At 56.9% G+C, this 17249-nt stretch overlaps 1 protein-coding gene across 2 annotated transcripts in view; it reads left to right on the top strand.

Moving 5' to 3' along the window:
* The first annotated feature begins 10123 nt into the window (after positions 1-10123).
* The window catches only part of BCL9L (BCL9 like), a 35210-nt gene continuing 28084 nt past the window's right edge, over positions 10124-17249 (top strand). For both annotated transcript variants that reach the window (XM_008150091.3, XM_028158436.2), the window contains exon 1: positions 10124-10365. The gene's annotated coding sequence lies outside the window, so the exon portion shown is untranslated. The remainder of the gene's footprint in view (positions 10366-17249) is intronic.

The following is a 17249-nucleotide window of genomic DNA, read 5'->3' on the forward strand; positions in this document are numbered from 1 at the left end:
ACCTGGGACTCTTCAGTCTGCAGGCTGATGCTCTATCCACTGAGCCAAACCAGCTAGGGCCACAAAAAATATTTTTGCAGCCCAGCCAATATAACGGTATGTAAGAAACATTTTAATAAAAATTTTGTAACTGAATTTTTACAATATCCTGTTATACATAATTATTAACAACGAACCACAGCGTTCGCTAATGACTAATGACTACAATCGTGCTGCATTCATTTCCCTTATGGTCCTTACGCGCAGGCGCACCATTTCTCCCCACTAATACCGGCAGCAAATATTTTAGCAGCCGATGGCCACGTCCTTAGTCTTGGACTGACTTGTTTGGTGTGCGCAACAGGAAATATTTTGCTTTCGGAGAACAAGAAAAATAGGTTTATTTGCGTTATGCTTATTTATTTGTACAGTTATTCAGTGTCTGGTAAGTTAATGTTCAAGAAAAAATATTAATGTTTATTAAAATGTTCTATTATTTTATGTTAATGATGACTGATTTATTTCAGCCCGTTGTATTCAGCATGTCCCCATTGAAATAAACTTACATTTCTATGAAAATGGAAGCGTTTGTTTGTTTGCGGCCACATAAGCTTAAATCTTGTTTACTGGGCCGTGTTAGCCTGTGAGTGTGACACGCCTGCCCCAGAGTGCTGCGTACAAGACAGTCATGCAGTGACTAAAGCCACGCTGTGAGCACATCTCAGCATGATCGCAGAAGGCAGTGCAGGGGATGCCAGACAGTGAGGAGCAGGAGGTGACTTCGCTCACTTTCTCTGGAGCCTCTCCTGGGCTCTGAACTCTGCCCTCCCTCCCCACGCAGACCCGAGCTAAGGGCATGTTTTTCTCTCAACAGATCAAGCCTGCTATTTACTCCATCTATTTAATATCTTCCTGATAAAGAAGAGAAGATAAACTCATCCAATCCTCTTCTTTTACATTTGAAGACACTAAGGCAGGGAGTGCATAGGCCAAGGCACACACTTGCGACTTTCAGGCCAGTCTTCTTTCTTCTGGGACTCAGAGTTTATTAAAAATGGGCTATTTGCCCTGGCCGGTGTTGCTCAGTGGATAGAGCGTTGGCCTGCGGACCGAAGGGTCCGGGTTCAATTCTGGTCAAGGGCACGTACCTTGGTTGCAGGCTCCTCCCTGGCCCAGCCCCTGGTCAAAGTGCATGCTAGATGCGTTCCTCTCACATCGATGTTTCTCTCTGTCTTTCCCTGTCTCTTCCACTCTCTTTAGAAATCAATGGGAAAATATCCTCAGGTGAGGATTAAAAAAAAAGGGGGGGGGTGGTTGTTATTTGAGCCCGGCTGGTATGGCTCAGTGGTTGAGCATTGACCTATGAACCAGGAGGTCACGGCTCGATTCCCTGTCAAGGCACCTGCCTGGGTTGTGGGCTCGATCCCCAGAGTGGATGCAGGTGCTTCCCACCACTTCCTCTCACCCTGCTCGAGGCTGAGTCCATTCTCCCTCTATCCAGAAGCCCTCCCAGCTTAGTGAAGGGTCCCTTTTTTAGTAGTAAACTGCCTTACTTTCCTGCATCTCCCCTTTCCCAGGAGCCTCTCTCTAAGACTGTCCTTTGCACAGGCAATTCTGGCTACTTGCTGACTGTGATGTCTGAATCCATTTCCTCCAGGAATCCTTCCTCCCCAACCCCACCTACGTATTTATTCAATGACTACTGAATGTGCTGGGGCATGGGACTAGACAAAAGGTGCATGCTGTTGCCCTAACCGGTTTGGCTCAGTGGATAGAGCGTCGGCCTGCAGACTGAGGGGTCCCAGGTTCGATTCCGGTCAAGGGCATGTACCTTGGTTGCGGGCACATCCCCAGTAGGAGGTGTGCAGGAGGAAGCTGATTGAAGTTTCTCTCTCATTCATGTTTCTAACTCTCTCTCCCTCTCCCTTCCTCTCTGTGAAAAATCAGTCAATATATATATTTTAAAAAGTGCATGCTGGTAAACAAGACAGACATGGTCCCTGCCCTCAGAGCGCACACAGTCTAGTTGGGGACAAACGACAAGTGAATGGGCAACTTCAGTTCCGTGTCACGGAGACGTGGGGAGCACCTTGGAGAGTGGTCTGTCCAGGCGTGGGCGTCTGAGAACGTTTCCTGCAGGAAACAGCGTCTGAGCTGAGGCGGATTCCAGCCTGGGATGAGGTCTGGCCGGCTCAGTGCCTCTCACCTACAGAACCTACAGAATAAGATCCCAGCGAGGACTCTTCACCAGTTGTTAGGCAAGGATGCATTCTCAACCCATTCAAATTTTTTTTTTAGCCCTAGCCGGTTTGGCAAACTGAAAGGTCCCAGGTTCGATTCGGTCAAGGGCACATGCCCAGTGTTGTGGGCTGGATCCCTAGTAGGGGACTTGCAGGAGGCAGCCGATCCATGATTCTCTCTCATCATGAATGTTTCTGTCTCTCTCTTTCCCTCTTCCTTCCTCTCTGAAATCAGTAAAAATATATTTTTTAAAAAATTTAAATATATTTTTATTGATTTCAGAGAGAAAGGGAGAGGGGGAAAGAGAGAAACATCAATGATGAGAATCATTGATCAGTTGCCCCCTTCATGCACTTTGGAAATGGTACATGTGGATTCAGACATCACAGTCAGCAAGTAGCCAGAATTGCCTGTGCAAAGGACAGTCTTAGAGAGAGGCTCCTGGGAAAGGGGAGATGCAGGAAAGTAAGGCAGTTTACTACTAAAAAAGGGACCCTTCACTAAGCTGGGAGGGCTTCTGGATCGAGGGAGAATGGACTCAGCCTCGAGCAGGGTGAGAGGAAGTGGTGGGAAGCACCCAGAATTCCTCAGAAGGGTCCTGTTATGGGGAGAAGCTCAGAGGGTGTTGGTGGAGGAGAAGGAACTGGTGGTTAGCAAGAACCGGGCCTGGAGCGGGTCTGCTCGGCCGGCCTGGAGGATGTGGGACTCTGAGCAGGAAAGACTTCACACAACACGTCCCGGTGGTGGTGAGAGTGTTCATTAAAGCTGGGGCAGGGACACAGGACTTAGGGTAGGAAGAGGCAACAGGAGGGAGCTGGGCCGGCTGCTTTGGTTCTTTGGAAAGTCTGAAAAAAGGGACGTTGGGGACAGGTTCAGGGGGGGAGCTGGGGACCAGCTGTCGCTGCCCATTGCTCCCCTCGTTGCAAGTCTCCTGGGGACCCTGAGAGTTTAGGAGATGCAGGCCCGAGAGGAAAGCAAGCCATAGGCTTGCTCCGCAGAGGGAGAGTGAGCCTGGCTCTTGACGGTTTTGTGTTTTTTTTTCAATATATATATTTTTATTGATCTCAGAGAAGAAGAGAGGGAGAGATAGAAACATCAATGATGAGAGAGAATCATTGATCGGTTGCCTCCTGCACACCCCCTACTGGGGATTAAGCCCACAACCCGGGCATGTGCCCTTGACTGGAATTGAACTTGGGGCCCTTCAGTCTGCAGGCCGATGCTCTATTCAGAGCCACACCAGCCAGGGCTCTCGGAGGTTGTAAAGGGTGGGAGTTTAGGGGAGACTTCACAGGAGGGTCTCAATAGGATATGGAAGAGTTTTATACCGATGTGACAAAATGAGATTTACTCCCTCAGCTTCCTCTTTCCTTAGGTGCGGTGGGCACAATGGCACTAATGGGAGTTCTCTCTGTCTCCCTGAACAGGGTAATTTAAGCTATTTGTCCTCTGGTTGGGAGTAGTGAAAACCATTTACTCCCAAGTATCCTTGGTTAGGGAAGATAGGATTTTGCAATTTACCGGATGGCGGTAAACTGCTTGGCCCTTTACCTATTTGTCTCAGTTTCCCTCTTTCACTTGTCCTGGCTGACGGGCCTGTCTCCGCAGGAGCTGGGAAGCCTGGCCTGAGGTGTGCGCTTGGTGCTGAGGCCTGAAGGGCACAGAAAGAAGAGAAGGTGAGGGCAGCTTCCCTCTACGGAGCCCTCTACGGAGTCTAAACCTTGGGAGGACTTCTGTTTTGGCCTGTGTCTTCTTTCTCTCCCTTCCCTCCTGCAGGGTCTGGCACCTGACACCCACGGGTGGAGTCCCTTAGGCCAGGATCTGGGTGGCTAAGGCGGCCTGCTGACTGGGGCTGGCATGGCAGGGCCTGCGGGGCTCGCTCACTCCATCAGCCCATCCAGAGGCCACTCTTTCCCCCAAAGGGGCCGCGGGAGGACGGAAGCTGTCTCCCCAGCCCTTCGCGGCTCCACCCAAGCTGGCTTCGGCAAGAGACGGCTAAGCCACGCCTGGCCACCAGGGGGCGAAAAGCAGCTCGAGGGTCATTCTCCCTCCAATCCCCCACCCACGCGCGGGGCACCCAGAAAGGCGGCGCCTCTCCGGGCCCTGGAGCCCGGTAGTCCGTTAACCCGTTCCTGCCTGGTCGGAGGTCCTTCCCTCCGCCAGTCATTCACAGCATAACCGGAGGGCAGGTCTGATCGGAGCCCGCCCCGGTGGCTCAGGGTTTGAGCATCACCTAGGAGCCGGGAGGTCGCGGTTGGATTCCCGGGCAGGGCACAGGCCAGGTAGCGGGCTCCACCCCAGTGTGGGTGTGCAGGAGGCAGCCGATCGCCGGTTTTCTCTCATCATTGTGTCTCCCTCTCTCCCTCTCTTCCTCTCTGAAATCAATAAAAATTCATCCTTTAAAAAAACCTGATGGAGAAGGGGTGTTGTGGAGAACTTAGCCTCTTTGATCTCTGCGGCCCTTGTCCTGGCTGGAGCCGGGGCGGCCGGCATCACCTGCCTCCGTGGGTAGCTGCGCCCCCCCCCCCCGCCCCCGTGGGTGCCGGAGGCCCCGGAGGTGAGAGGCGTGGCTTCCCAGCGCCGGCCTCGCGGGCAGGATGCGGAGGCGGCTACCGCCCACGCTTCAGGGTCCCCGCAGCCTCTAACGAACAGGACCCCGTAATGGGGGGGGGGGGGGGGGGGTAAGAGGGAGAGCGGCGGAGAGGGGAGGGAGGGAGGGGCCCAGAAGCCAGGCGGCGGGGCGGGCAGACAGGTACGAGTTGGCCGGAGAAAGGACCGGACGAGGCGGCTCTCCGGTGCCTGGTGTGGGTCGCTCATCGGGCCGCAGGCAACCTTCCAGGGCTCGGAACCCCCCACATCGTGAGATCGCGTTCCGGGCTACGAGGTGTTAAACAGCGGGGGGCGGGGGCGGCAGTCCCGCCCTCCCCCAAGGCGGCCCACCTCGCGTCCCCGGGCCGGCGCGGAAGGAGTTAAGTCTGCCCGGTCCGCGGGCCCGGAGCCGGCAGGAGGAAGTGGTGGGTGGGCGGAGGGGAAGGGGGGACACACTGCAGGGAGACAGCGCCAGGAACCCCCTCCCCAGGGACCTGGCCCCGGGGCCCCAAGTCCCCAAAGAGGCCACGCCCTCCCGGGGTCGCGCTCTCGCCGCCCCCCTGCCCCCCGCGCTCCCCACCTTTGTGTCCCGGGAGGTGGGCTGCGGGCTTTCCAGCCCAGCCCCGCCGCCCGCTCAGTTTTTCCAAACCCTCCGGCGGGGAAGGCGGGAGCCCTGTCAGGATAAGAGTCCCTCCCCCTGCCCCCGCCCAGCCTCCCGTTCCCGCCCCGGGGCCTTCCCGAGCCGCTTTCCCCGGCGACCCCGTCCCCGCCTCTGCGGCTCAGGTTGGCGGGGCCCGGTGGCCCGTCCAGGAGAGATGCCGGCAGAACCCCTCTGCAGGCCGACCCGGGGCCGCCTCCTCCCAGGACTGAAACCAGGGCCGCCGGGGGAGGCGGCCCCGGAGCCCCCGCCCTGGATGGAGGTGGGAGAGCCGGGCAGCGGGCTCTGAGCGGTGGGTGCCAGGCCCTGGGCAGCGTCGAGGGGGAGCGGAGTGTTCCGCGCCGGCACGGCCCTGCCCAGAAGCTCGGTCACGTCATCACCATCCGTCAGGCAGCCAGGCCGCTGGCGGGAGCGGGGGCCGGGACGCCCCAAGGTCCTCCTCCCGGCCCGGGAAATTGTCTGCATCCCGAGGGGGCGGTGGGTGCATCCCCGAGCGAAGCCAAGTGGGGGGTGAGGGGCAAGTGCGGGGCCCCAGGCATTCCGCAGACGGACCCGCAAACCCTGCCCCAGAATTCTGACGGACAGTGCCCTGAGCCAATGATGAAAGTCACTGCGGGGCGCAAAGTTAACCCTTTCTTGGGCCCTAGTTCCTTTAAGAAATAGAGTCGCTTCCTAGGAACCGAATCCCTTCCAGCCCCGCGTCCCTCCCTCCTCGCGAGGTCAGTGAGAGGGGCCCGCTGGAAGGTCCCTGCTCCGGGTTCTCGCAGGAAGTCCTCCAGGTCGGCAGCAGCCCCAGCGCCGCCCCTCCCCCTCCCCAGCCCCAAGGTAAATCGCATGACAAGATGTAGTTGCCTGTGCACACCCTGGGATCCCAGAGACAGGCCTCGTGGCGCTGGCATCCCGCCCTGCACCCCCACAAACAGGTGTCCGCACACACCACCGCCACCCTCGCACGGCACCTCCACCTCCACCTCCACCGCCGGCGTGGACACACCTGTGACTCAGATGCACAGGAATGCGTGGTTCCCGAGTCCGCCGGTAGGGGGAGCCGCGCGATTCCATCCGTGGGCCCGGCCTCTCCCCACCTCTCCTCCCGCCTCCAGGGTCCCACCCAGAACTTGTGGCTGCCCCAAGCTCAGCTCCACACCCCAGCCCAGAGCCCACGCGGGGGAGTGGGTCACAGCCCCACCCTGCGGAGCGCTCTGCGCGGCTGCCCCACAGTACACGCCGAGTCCCCCTGACTGACAGTGGACCACATTTCAGATACCCCTTGGCACCCAGCTATCACCCGCTGACACCGTGCCGGGAACCTCTAGGAGCCGGGCAATGTGCTACACGGTCAGAACAAGCCGCGTAGCTTGTCATGTATGTAACAGGAGACTGATCCGCATACAGGGGCTGGACCCTTCCTTATGACAAGCATCCTGTTGGAGAAATGGCCTTCTGGCCTTGTCGCTCATATTTTTTTATTTTAATATTTTTATTGATTTCAGAGAGGAAGGGAGAGGGAGAGAGATAGAAATATCCATGATGAGAGAGAATCATGGATCCGCTGCCTCCCGCACGCCTCACACTGGGGATCGAGCCTGCAACCTGGGTATGTGCCCTGACTGGGAATCGAACCCTGACCTCCTGGTTCATAGGTGGATGCTCAACCACTGAGCCACACTGGCTGGGATGTAGCTCATATTATACCCACAGGACCCTGGAGACGGGAGAGGAAATTAAACCCTAATTACATGGGTCAGGTACTATCTAGGCCCTAGGATTGTTTCACACCAAAGCTCAGCCTCTCTGGGCTTCAGCTTGCTTTTCCTTTAAGTGGGAACAACACCAGCTCAGAGGCTGTGATGAGTCGATCCCCAACCCAGCTCGGTGCTGGTGCAGCAGGTGGTAGACACTGGGGATGTTTTGTTGACTGGCCCAGGTGCTGGCACCATTCACCCATCCGGTGAATTTATGGAAGCCCTACTATGACCCCAGCACTTGAATGCCGTGGGGAATACACCAGGTGTACCAGTTAATGATGTGGATCTTTTCCAATAGCTGGAGCTACACATATGTTGATATATATGCGATTTGGTATGTATGCTATTTTGTTGTATTGACAGCAAGCTTCAAAACTTCCTATGTCAAATTTGCTGAAGGTGTTAACATCATAGATATTTTTACGCTTAAAAATGTTGAATTTTGTGCCAAAAAAAAAAAAGCATTTGTGGGAAGTTTTAATTCATTACTTTATTTTGAAGAAAAAGTTATCATATACTTCGGGAAGCTTATGGTGAACATGCTCCATCTCAAGATACTTGTGGACGCTGGTCTAAATGCTTTAAAAGTGATGATTTCAATGTGAAAGACAAAGAATGTCCAGGTCAACCGAAAAAGTTTGAAGACCAACAATTACAAGCATTATTGGATGAAGATGCATGTCAAACTCAAACACACCTTTCAGAAAGATTAAACATTGCTCAGCAAACAATTTCCAATCATTTACAAGCAATGGGAAAGATTTTAAAGGAAGGCAAATGGGTGCCACATCAACTGAACGAAAGACAAATGAAAAACCGAAGTCATCAGTAAAAACATTGCTTCAACAGCACGAAAGAAAGTCTTTTTTGCATCAAATTGTAACTGGCGATAAAAAGTGGATTTGAGAATCCCAAACGCACAAAATCATGGGTTGATCCAGGTCAACCATCATCAACTGCAAGGCCAAATCGCTTCGGAAAGAAGACAATGCTCTGCGTTTGGTGGGCTCAGGAAGGTGTGGTGTATTATGAGCTTCTAAATCCAGGTGAAACCATTAACACTGATCGCTACCGACAACAAATAATCAATTTGAACCACGCTTTGATCATAAAACGACCAGAATGGGCCAGTAAACACGGCAAAGTAATTTTGCTTCATGATGACGCACCATCACACACTTCAAAACCAGTTAAAGACACGTTAACAGATCTTGCCTGGGAAGTATTAACCCACCCGCCGTATTCACCAGACCTTGCTCCTCAGATGACCACTTGTTCCGATCGATGGCACACGCACTTTCTGAGCAGCACTTCAAAACGTACGAAGAAGTGGAAAATTGGGTCTCTGAATGGTCTGCCTCAAAACAAGGAAAGTTCTATTGGGACGGTATCCACAAATTACCTGAAAGATGGGGAAATGTGTAGCTAGCGATGGCCATTACTTTGAATAAAGCACTTTCGATGTTTCTCTTGAAATCATTGTTTTCTTTGATTACAAAATCCGCATTATTAACCGGCATAGGAGGCATGGTTTGGGCCCTCAAGGATCTTTTGGAGCATCCAGATATATATAGGACAGTCCATCCTTCCTACTTGTTGGTATTAATTCTGGGTGGGTGAGGGCAGTGGGACACAGGGAAAGTGCCTTGGGACACGGAGACCCACATTCTAGTCCTGGGTTTCCATTTCCCGCTGTGAAAGCCGGAGGCAGTCCTTCGCTAGTGCAGACTTCAGTTCCCTCCTCAGTGGAATGGGCCGGAACATCTTTCTCACGGTTTGTGGTAAGCGCTGAAGTAACGTGAAATAAAAAGTACAACTTCATTTCCATTGCATCTGCTCTCAGATAGGGGTGTGTGTGTGTGTGTGTGTGTGTGTGTGTGTGTCACTCTGATGTGAGCAGAGTTCTTGGGAGAAGACCACGGTTTCACTTCCACAAACAGTTTCTCAGCAGCCACTTTGTCCTGAGAATTGAGAAGGAAACACCCAGTCAGTGTCCTCAACAACGTCATGGTCTCCAGGAGAGAGGACCAGAGGAGATGCTCAGCGCCTGGTGGAGGTGGGTGCGGACAAGCCGCAGGGACCCGGGAGTGGGGGGTTGAGGGAGTCCCGGCACCCTGCTGCTTCCCATCCGTGTGGGTCGGAGGGGCGGGAGTTTTGTGTAGCCTCGCCCCAGCGTGGGCGGTTACTGGCGGGAGGAGAGGGGTAGCAGCCCCCTCCCGTCCCGACCCACCGGCCTCCCCGCAGCCGGTTCGGCGCCTTACCGAGTCAGGCCGCTGGGAGGCCGGGGAGCCGGCTGGGCAGGAGGAGATGGGGGAGCTCTTATTTTGACAGGGGCCGCGCGGCTCTGGAATGAAGGCAGAAGGAGGCCGCCAGCGCGCCCGGTGCGGAGCGTATTGGGGCCGGAGCGGAGCCGAGCGCAGCGGGCCAGGCCCCGGCAGCGCAGCGGAGCCCGGGAAGGCGGCGGCGCGCGGCGGAGCCAGAGGCCGGACATGCCCCGGACGCGGGGCCGCTGCACCCCCGCCGCCGCCCGCAGCCAGCCGGCCCGCCGCCCGCACGCCCGGGTCCCCCCGCGCCGCGCCGCCCGGGGGCTGCGCCCCGGACCCTCGGCGCGCGGCCAACAATAAGCGCCCAGACAGCCCACTCCCCGCCCCGCGCCCGCCGCCCCGCCGGCTCCGGGGAAAGTGAAAGGAGGAGGCGAAGCGAGGAAGGAAGGAAGAAGGAAGGAAGGGAGGGAAGAAGGGAGGGAGGGAGGGAGGGAGGGAGGAAGGAAGGAAGGAAGGAAGGAAGGAAGGAAGGAAGGAAGGAAGGAAGGAAGGAAGGAAGGAGGAAGAGGAGGAGAAGGAGGCGCGGGAGCCGAGTCCTGAGCTTCGGGCCGAGACCCCAGCCCCGAGACCGGGACTGACGGGCGCGCGCTCCCCGCCGCCCACGACCATGCTCCGCGACCGGGAAGCTGGGACCTAGGCGCCCGGCGACCCTGGACACCCTCGCCCCGGCCAGGCTGGTGTTGAGATCAAGGTACCCAGGATCCAGGACCACCTCCTGCGCCCTCCGCACCGCCGACTGGCGAGCAGGACCCCGATCTACCCACCGACCCGGACCTGGTCATGGCGTCCGGCTCCGGCCTGGCTTGAGGATCCCGACCCGCGAGAGGTGAGGGGCGGGCTGGGCTGAGGGCGAAGGTCCTGCCTAGCCAGCGGGGGCGCGGGGAGGGAGGTCCAGTTCGAACTGGGGAGGGGGACACAGTCGGAATATCTCTTGCCCTCGGGAACGCACCCCCGAGCTGTTTAATGGGCGGGGGCACCCCCAGGGTTCGTGGAGGTTACGCTTGGGCCCCCAATCTGGTAGGCAGCCCCAGAGCACAGTGGGGAGGGCTCAGGGGCAGCCAGGGACCCTGCCACCCTAGAGCACAGAACAAGGCCGGCCTGGGGCCAGCTGGAGCAGCAGCCCTGCCCTGGGGGCTTCTGGGAGTTGTAGTCCCCCTCCTAGGCTTCCCCACTCCTTGGGTCCCAGCACCCCTCCATGCCTGATGGGAACCTCCCTAAGGAGGTGCATTGGGTTTGGGGATCACTGGGGTCACCCTCTGCAGCAGGGGCTGTGCCTGGAGGAGTCTCCCCAGCCGAGGGTTCTTGGTGTGGGTTTGGCTGGGCGGTGGGGGGTTGGGCGACCACAGAGTTCCTTGGAGGTGTCCCTGCACTAAGGGAAGTGGCCCCTGCCTTGGCCCAAAGGAATGTGGGGACGAGAAGGGAGGCTCAGGCTTCTTCTTGGCGGACATGCGGTCTATCCCAGGGCCTGCCTGAGAGGCGTTCTGTCCCGGGGCTGCTGGGATTTGGTCTCCTCTCCCTTCTCCCCTGGGGGCTGAGAGGAGCTCGCTCCTCAGGGTCTGGGAATCTGGAGGCTGCCTCTCTGGAACAGTAAAGCCAGGATCAACTTCTGTCTGTCTGTCCAGCTTCCTTCCTTCCTTCCTTCCTTCCTTCCTTCCTTCCTTCCTTCCTTCCTTCCTTCCTTCCGGCTTTCTCTGACACTCCCCCTCCCTCTCTTTCTGTCTGTCTCTGCTGGGGGTTGGTGTCTGTGTCCTGTCTGGGGGAGGCCTGTGCTCAGGGAGGGAAAGTGTTGCTCTGGGGGAGGTGGGCTGCGCAGGTGATCGCCCTGGGAAGAGGCACACCTGGGCAGGCTGCTCCCCACTGTGTCTGCGAGCCGAGATGTCTCCAGGCAGCTTTCCAACCTACTTCCCAGTTGGGTGGGCTTCCCTGCCCTTCTGCCAGCTCCTCGGCCTTCCCAGGAGCAGCCACTCCGGGGCTAGGGCTGCTGGCGGCCTCCTCCGGGGCAGGAGGCGATTCCATGGCCCCGGGCGAAGGACGCGCGTTCAGGCCCTGTCTCTCTGGTGTCAGCTCTGAGGCCCTGCTGAGAGAAGCCTCGGGGCAGGGGGAGGATGGCAGAGAAGGCGAAGGGTGGGGGAGTCTGGTGCCAGGGAGGAAGATGCTGCCGCCCCCAGGGGATCGGGCCTGAAGGCCAGCCTTCTGACCACGTCCCTCCAGAGGCTCTCTGCTCACCTGTGTTGCTCCGAAAGTGGGTGGGGTACTAATGTTGGGGGGGTACTTGTGAGGGCTAGACTGCCTATACTCTTGGGTCCAGAGCCACTCTTGTGCTTGGGGCAGCAGGAGGTGGGTTCTGGACGTCCACGTGGAGACTCCAAGTGAGGCTGTGAGTGACTGGGGTGGAAAGTCAGAGTGGGGAGGAGCTGCAGAGGCCTGGGGAAGGATCGCTGGTCCCCAGGAACTGGGACCGTCACAGCAGTGGGGATGTGGGACCTGGTGAACTTGCGATTGATCTGTGTTGGGCACCCTTGACTTTGGATAGTTCCTGCCTCCCAGCTTCCGGGTCCCTGGGTTCAGCAGGAGCTCTGGGCTAGAGACTCGGTTTCCCTGAACAGGCAGGGGTAGCATTCTGGGCAGAGGCCTGGTGGGTGGCAGTGTCAACTCAGCAGAGGGTGTAATGCCTGGCACCTGCTTTAGATAGAGGCGATGCCTGCTAAGAGGGGCTGGCACCTGGCGGGGGAGTGGTCGGGAGGGAGTTCCCTGGAGCCCAGGAGTGGGGGGCAAGGAAAGGACCGGGTTTGCAGGCAATGGCAGCTCCAGCAGGAGCCCAAGACAGGAGCTGGGGGCACCCCCACACTGCCTCTCGTGCCAAATTCCATCCCAGTGCCAAGGATAGTGGCGGGGGGCAGCTGTGGGGGCCAGGATGCCTGAGTGAGGGCCTGAAAGGAGGTGGGGGCACTTTGGGGTTCTCATTGCTTTGACACCGTGTTTATTCTTCTTTGGGCGTCTTGGCTGCTCAGAGTGAGGTGCTCCCGGAGCCTGGGCACCCAAGGGCGATGGGGAAAGAGCATTTTGTCCCAAGAGCTTTGGGCACTGCCGGGAGGAGGAAGAGGGGATGGCAGCGTGGGAAAGTGGACAGCCAAGTGGGGACAGGTTGGGTGCCTAGGGCACGGAGCCTCTGCCAGGCCTGTCTCCCTGGGGTGGGGCTGTTCCAGGGACTGGCCCAACCTGTTGAGTGCCTGGCTGCGCTAGTTTGGATCTGTGCCTCTGCCTGCCAGCCCTGCCAGCTGCCCACCCAGAGCCACACTGTGGGCTGCCCAGGGACCTGGGGAAAGGCGGCCTGGCCGAGGCGCCAGGATGGGCCGGAGAGGCCGCCCCGTCCAGGTCCTGCCCTGTGACTCCCAGAGCTGGAGGGCCCATTGGCTGAGGAGCTGGGAGCTGAGGGGCTGGGGAGACCGCGGGACTGGCGCTTGGTCGGGGCCTCTGGAGCCAGAGCCTGGAGTGGCCTCTGCTAGGTGCTAGGCTCGCCTCCAGGTCCCTGCTCCCGACTGGCCTGCACCCCTGCCCTGGGAGCACTGCCCACTTCCCAAGGAGGTGGGGGGAGGGTCCTGAAGGCATTCTGGTGGTTTCCTGCCCATCTTCCTAATACCCCCTCCCCCCACGGAGAGGAGGGTCCCAGGGTTCTCTGGGAGCCGACCCCCACCCTGCCCTGAGCGTGAGCGTGGGAATTCCCTGACAACCCCCTCCCCCCACAGGCCCTTGCTTCCTCTGCCCCACCCCTTAGCTTTAGGCCCCCCACGGGGCTCTGCACGAGGGGTGGGGAGGTGGGGGTGGGAAAGGGGTGCCAGGTACCAGCCTGCAGGGGAGAAGGTGGTCAGCACCGCCTGTGAGTGGGGGCAGGGCACAGGAGGTTTCTCTTTCCTCCCAGTCCCGGGGAAGGAAGCCGGCCCCACCTTGTCCAGCCGGGGCCAGGCAGAGGCCTCTGCTGTGTCCCTTTCCCTCGGCCTCCCTGCTGGACCCGGCACCTGCCTTTCCTGCCGCTGTACCTTCCAGTCCCCTTTCCTCAGGGCCTGGGGCTGTCCACCCCCTCCCCCCTGGGGCTGGTTGGCTGATCTGCACTGGCCCAGCCGCCCTCCCCCTGGCTCTCCACCCCCAGGCCGGGAATGGCCCTGGGTCCAGCATTTCGAAACCAGAATTGTTTTGAAATCTCTGAGGGCCTCTCCACCCCCTCCTCTCTGCTCCCCACAGCCCAGAGCCTCCTCTCCTAACCTGACTGCACGCTGTGCATCCTGTGCATCGCCAGGGTGCGGGCATGCGTGCGCACTAGCACATGGCCACATGTGTACTCCTCTCTGTGTGTGTGTGAGTGTGTGTGTGAGCGTGCATGCTAGCACATGGCCACATGTGTACTCCTCTGTGTGTGTGTGTGAGCGTGTGTGCTAGCACATGGCCACATGTGTACTCCTCTCTGTGTGTGTGTGAGCGTGTGTGCTAGCACATGGCCACATGTGTACTCCTCTCTGTGTGTGTGTGAGCGTGTGTGCTAGCACATGGCCACATGTGTACTCCTCTGTGTGTGTGTGTGCGCTAGCACATGGCCACATGTGTAGTCCTCTGTGTGTGTGTGAGCGTGCATGCTAGCACACGGCCACATGTGTACTCCTCTGTGTGTGTGTGTGAGTGTGTGTGTGTGTGAGTGTGTGTGCTAGCACATGGCCACATTGTACTCCTCTGTGTGTGTGTGTGAGTGTGTGAGTGAGCATGTGTGCTAGCACATGGCCACATGTGTACTCCTCTGTGTGTGTGTGTGAGTGTGTGAGTGAGCATGTGTGCTAGCACATGGCCACATGTGTACTCCTCTGTGTGTGTGAGTGTGTGTGTGTGTGTGTGTGTGTGTGCTAGCACATGGCCACATTGTACTCCTCTGTGTGTGTATGTGAGTGTGTGAGTGAGCATGTGTGCTAGCACATGGCCACATGTGTACTCCTCTGTGTGTGTGAGTGTGTGAGTGAGCATGTGTGCTAGCACATGGCCACATGTGTACTCCTCTGTGTGAGTGTGTGTGTGAGTGAGCATGTGTGCTAGCACATGGCCACATGTGTACTCCTCTGTGTGTGTGAGTGTGTGTGTGAGCGTGTGTGCTAGCACATGGCCACATTGTACTCCTCTGTGTGTCTGTGTGAGTGTGTGTGTGAGCGTGTGTGCTAGCACATGGCCACATGTGTACTCCTCTGTGTGTGTGTGTGTGTGTGTGTGAGCGTGTGTGCTAGCACATGGCCACATGTGTACTCCTCTGTGTGTGTGTGAGCATGTGTGCTAGCACATGGCCATGTGCATACTCCTGTGTGTGTGTGAGTGTGTGAGTGAGTGTGCATGCTAGCACATGGCCATGTGCATACTCCTGTGTGTGTGTGAGTGTGTGTGCTAGCACATGGCCACATTGTACTCCTCTGTGTGTGTGTGTGAGTGTGTGAGTGAGCATGTGTGCTAGCACATGGCCACATGTGTACTCCTCTGTGTGAGTGTGTGTGTGAGTGAGCATGTGTGCTAGCACATGGCCACATGTGTACTCCTCTGTGTGTGTGAGTGTGTGAGTGAGCATGTGTGCTAGCACATGGCCACATTGTACTCCTCTGTGTGTCTGTGTGAGTGTGTGTGTGAGTGTGTGTGTGAGCGTGTGTGCTAGCACATGGCAACATGTGTACTCCTCTGTGTGTGTGTGTGAGTGTTTGTGTGAGCGTGTGTGCTAGCACATGGCCACATGTGTACTCCTCTGTGTGTGTGTGTGAGCATGTGTGCTAGCACATGGCCATGTGCATACTCCTGTGTGTGTGTGAGTGTGTGAGTGAGTGTGCATGCTAGCACATGGCCATGTGCATACTCCTGTGTGTGTGTGAGTGTGTGTCCCAGTGTGGGTATATCTTGTCAGCCAGCAGCTCTGTGCACTGGCCCGCCCCTCTCGTTCCTGAGCTCTCTTGGGCCTTCTCTATGAGTATTAAAGCCTCAACGGTCTGCAGGAGCCATTTCTATGGCATGTGGGTGATGTGTAAGAGGCACCTGGGTTGGTGTTTGGGAGTTGTGTCTGTGCATCTCTCAGCTACACATGTCGGGGAGTCTCTCTGATTAGTGCATTGCTGGTGTGCGCACATGGGGAGTATCTCTGAGGAGTGTGCAAAGTTGTCTCTGATTAGTGCATTGCTGGTGTGCGCACATGGGGAGTATCTCTGAGGAGTGTGCAAAGTTGTCTCTCTGGTTAGTGCATTGCTGGTGTGCGCACATGGGGAGTATCTCTGAGGAGTGTGCAAAGTTGTCTCTCTGGTTAGTGCATTGCTGGTGTGCGCACATGGGGAGTATCTCTGAGGAGTGTGTAAAGTTGTCTCTCTGGTTAGTGCATTGCTGGTGTGCGCACATGGGGAGTATCTCTGAGGAGTGTGCAAAGTTGTCTCTGATTAGTGCATTGCTGGTGTGCGCACATGGGGAGTATCTCTGAGGAGTGTGCAAAGTTGTCTCTGATTAGTGCATTGCTGGTGTGCGCACATGGGGAGTATCTCTGAGGAGTGTGCAAAGTTGTCTCTGATTAGTGCATTGCTGGTGTGCGCACATGGGGAGTATCTGAGGAGTATGCAAAGTTGTCTCTCTGGTTAGTGCATTGCTGGTGTGCGCACATGGGGAGTATCTCTGAGGAGTGTGCAAAGTTGTCTCTGATTAGTGCATTGCTGGTGTGCGCACATGGGGAGTATCTCTGAGGAGTGTGCAAAGTTGTCTCTGATTAATGCATTGCTGGTGTGCGCACATGGGGAGTATCTCTGAGGAGTATGCAAAGTTGTCTCTCTGGTTAGTGCATTGCTGGTGTGCGCACATGGGGAGTATCTTTGAGGAGTGTGCAAAGTTGTCTCTCTGGTTAGTGCATTACTGGTGTGCGCACATGGGGAGTATCTCTGAGGAGTGTGCAAAGTTGTCTCTCTGGTTAGTGCATTGCTGGTGTGCGCACATGGGGAGTATCTCTGAGGAGTGTGCAAAGTTGTCTCTGATTAGTGCATTGCTGGTGTGCGCACATGGGGAGTATCTCTGAGGAGTGTGCAAAGTTGTCTCTGATTAGTGCATTGCTGGTGTGCGCACATGGGGAGTATCTCTGAGGAGTGTGCAAAGTTGTCTCTGATTAGTGCATTGCTGGTGTGCGCACATGGGGAGTATCTGAGGAGTGTGGAAAGTTGTCTCTCTGGTTAGTGCATTGCTGGTGTGCGCACATGGGGAGTATCTCTGAGGAGTGTGCAAAGTTGTCTCTCTGGTTAGTGCATTGCTGGTGTGCGCACATGGGGAGTATCTCTGAGGAGTGTGCAAAGTTGTCTCTGATTAGTGCATTGCTGGTGTGCGCACATGGGGAGTATCTGAGGAGTGTGTAAAGTTGTCTCTGATTAGTGCATTGCTGGTGTGCGCACATGGGGAGTATCTCTGAGGAGTATGCAAAGTTGTCTCTCTGGTTAGTGCATTGCTGGTGTGCGCACATGGGGAGTATATCTGAGGAGTATGCAAAGTTGTCTCTCTGGTTAGTGCATTGCTGGTGTGCGCACATGGGGAGTATCTCTGAGGAGTGTGTAAAGTTGTCTCTGATTAGTGCATTGCTGGTGTGCGCACATGGGGAGTATCTCTGAGGAGTGTGCAAAGTTGTCTCTGATTAGTGCATTGCTGGTGTGCGCACATGGGGAGTATCTCTGAGGA

The sequence above is a fragment of the Eptesicus fuscus genome, chromosome 13 (genome assembly GCF_027574615.1).
Source record: "Eptesicus fuscus isolate TK198812 chromosome 13, DD_ASM_mEF_20220401, whole genome shotgun sequence".
NCBI lineage: Eukaryota > Metazoa > Chordata > Mammalia > Chiroptera > Vespertilionidae > Eptesicus > Eptesicus fuscus.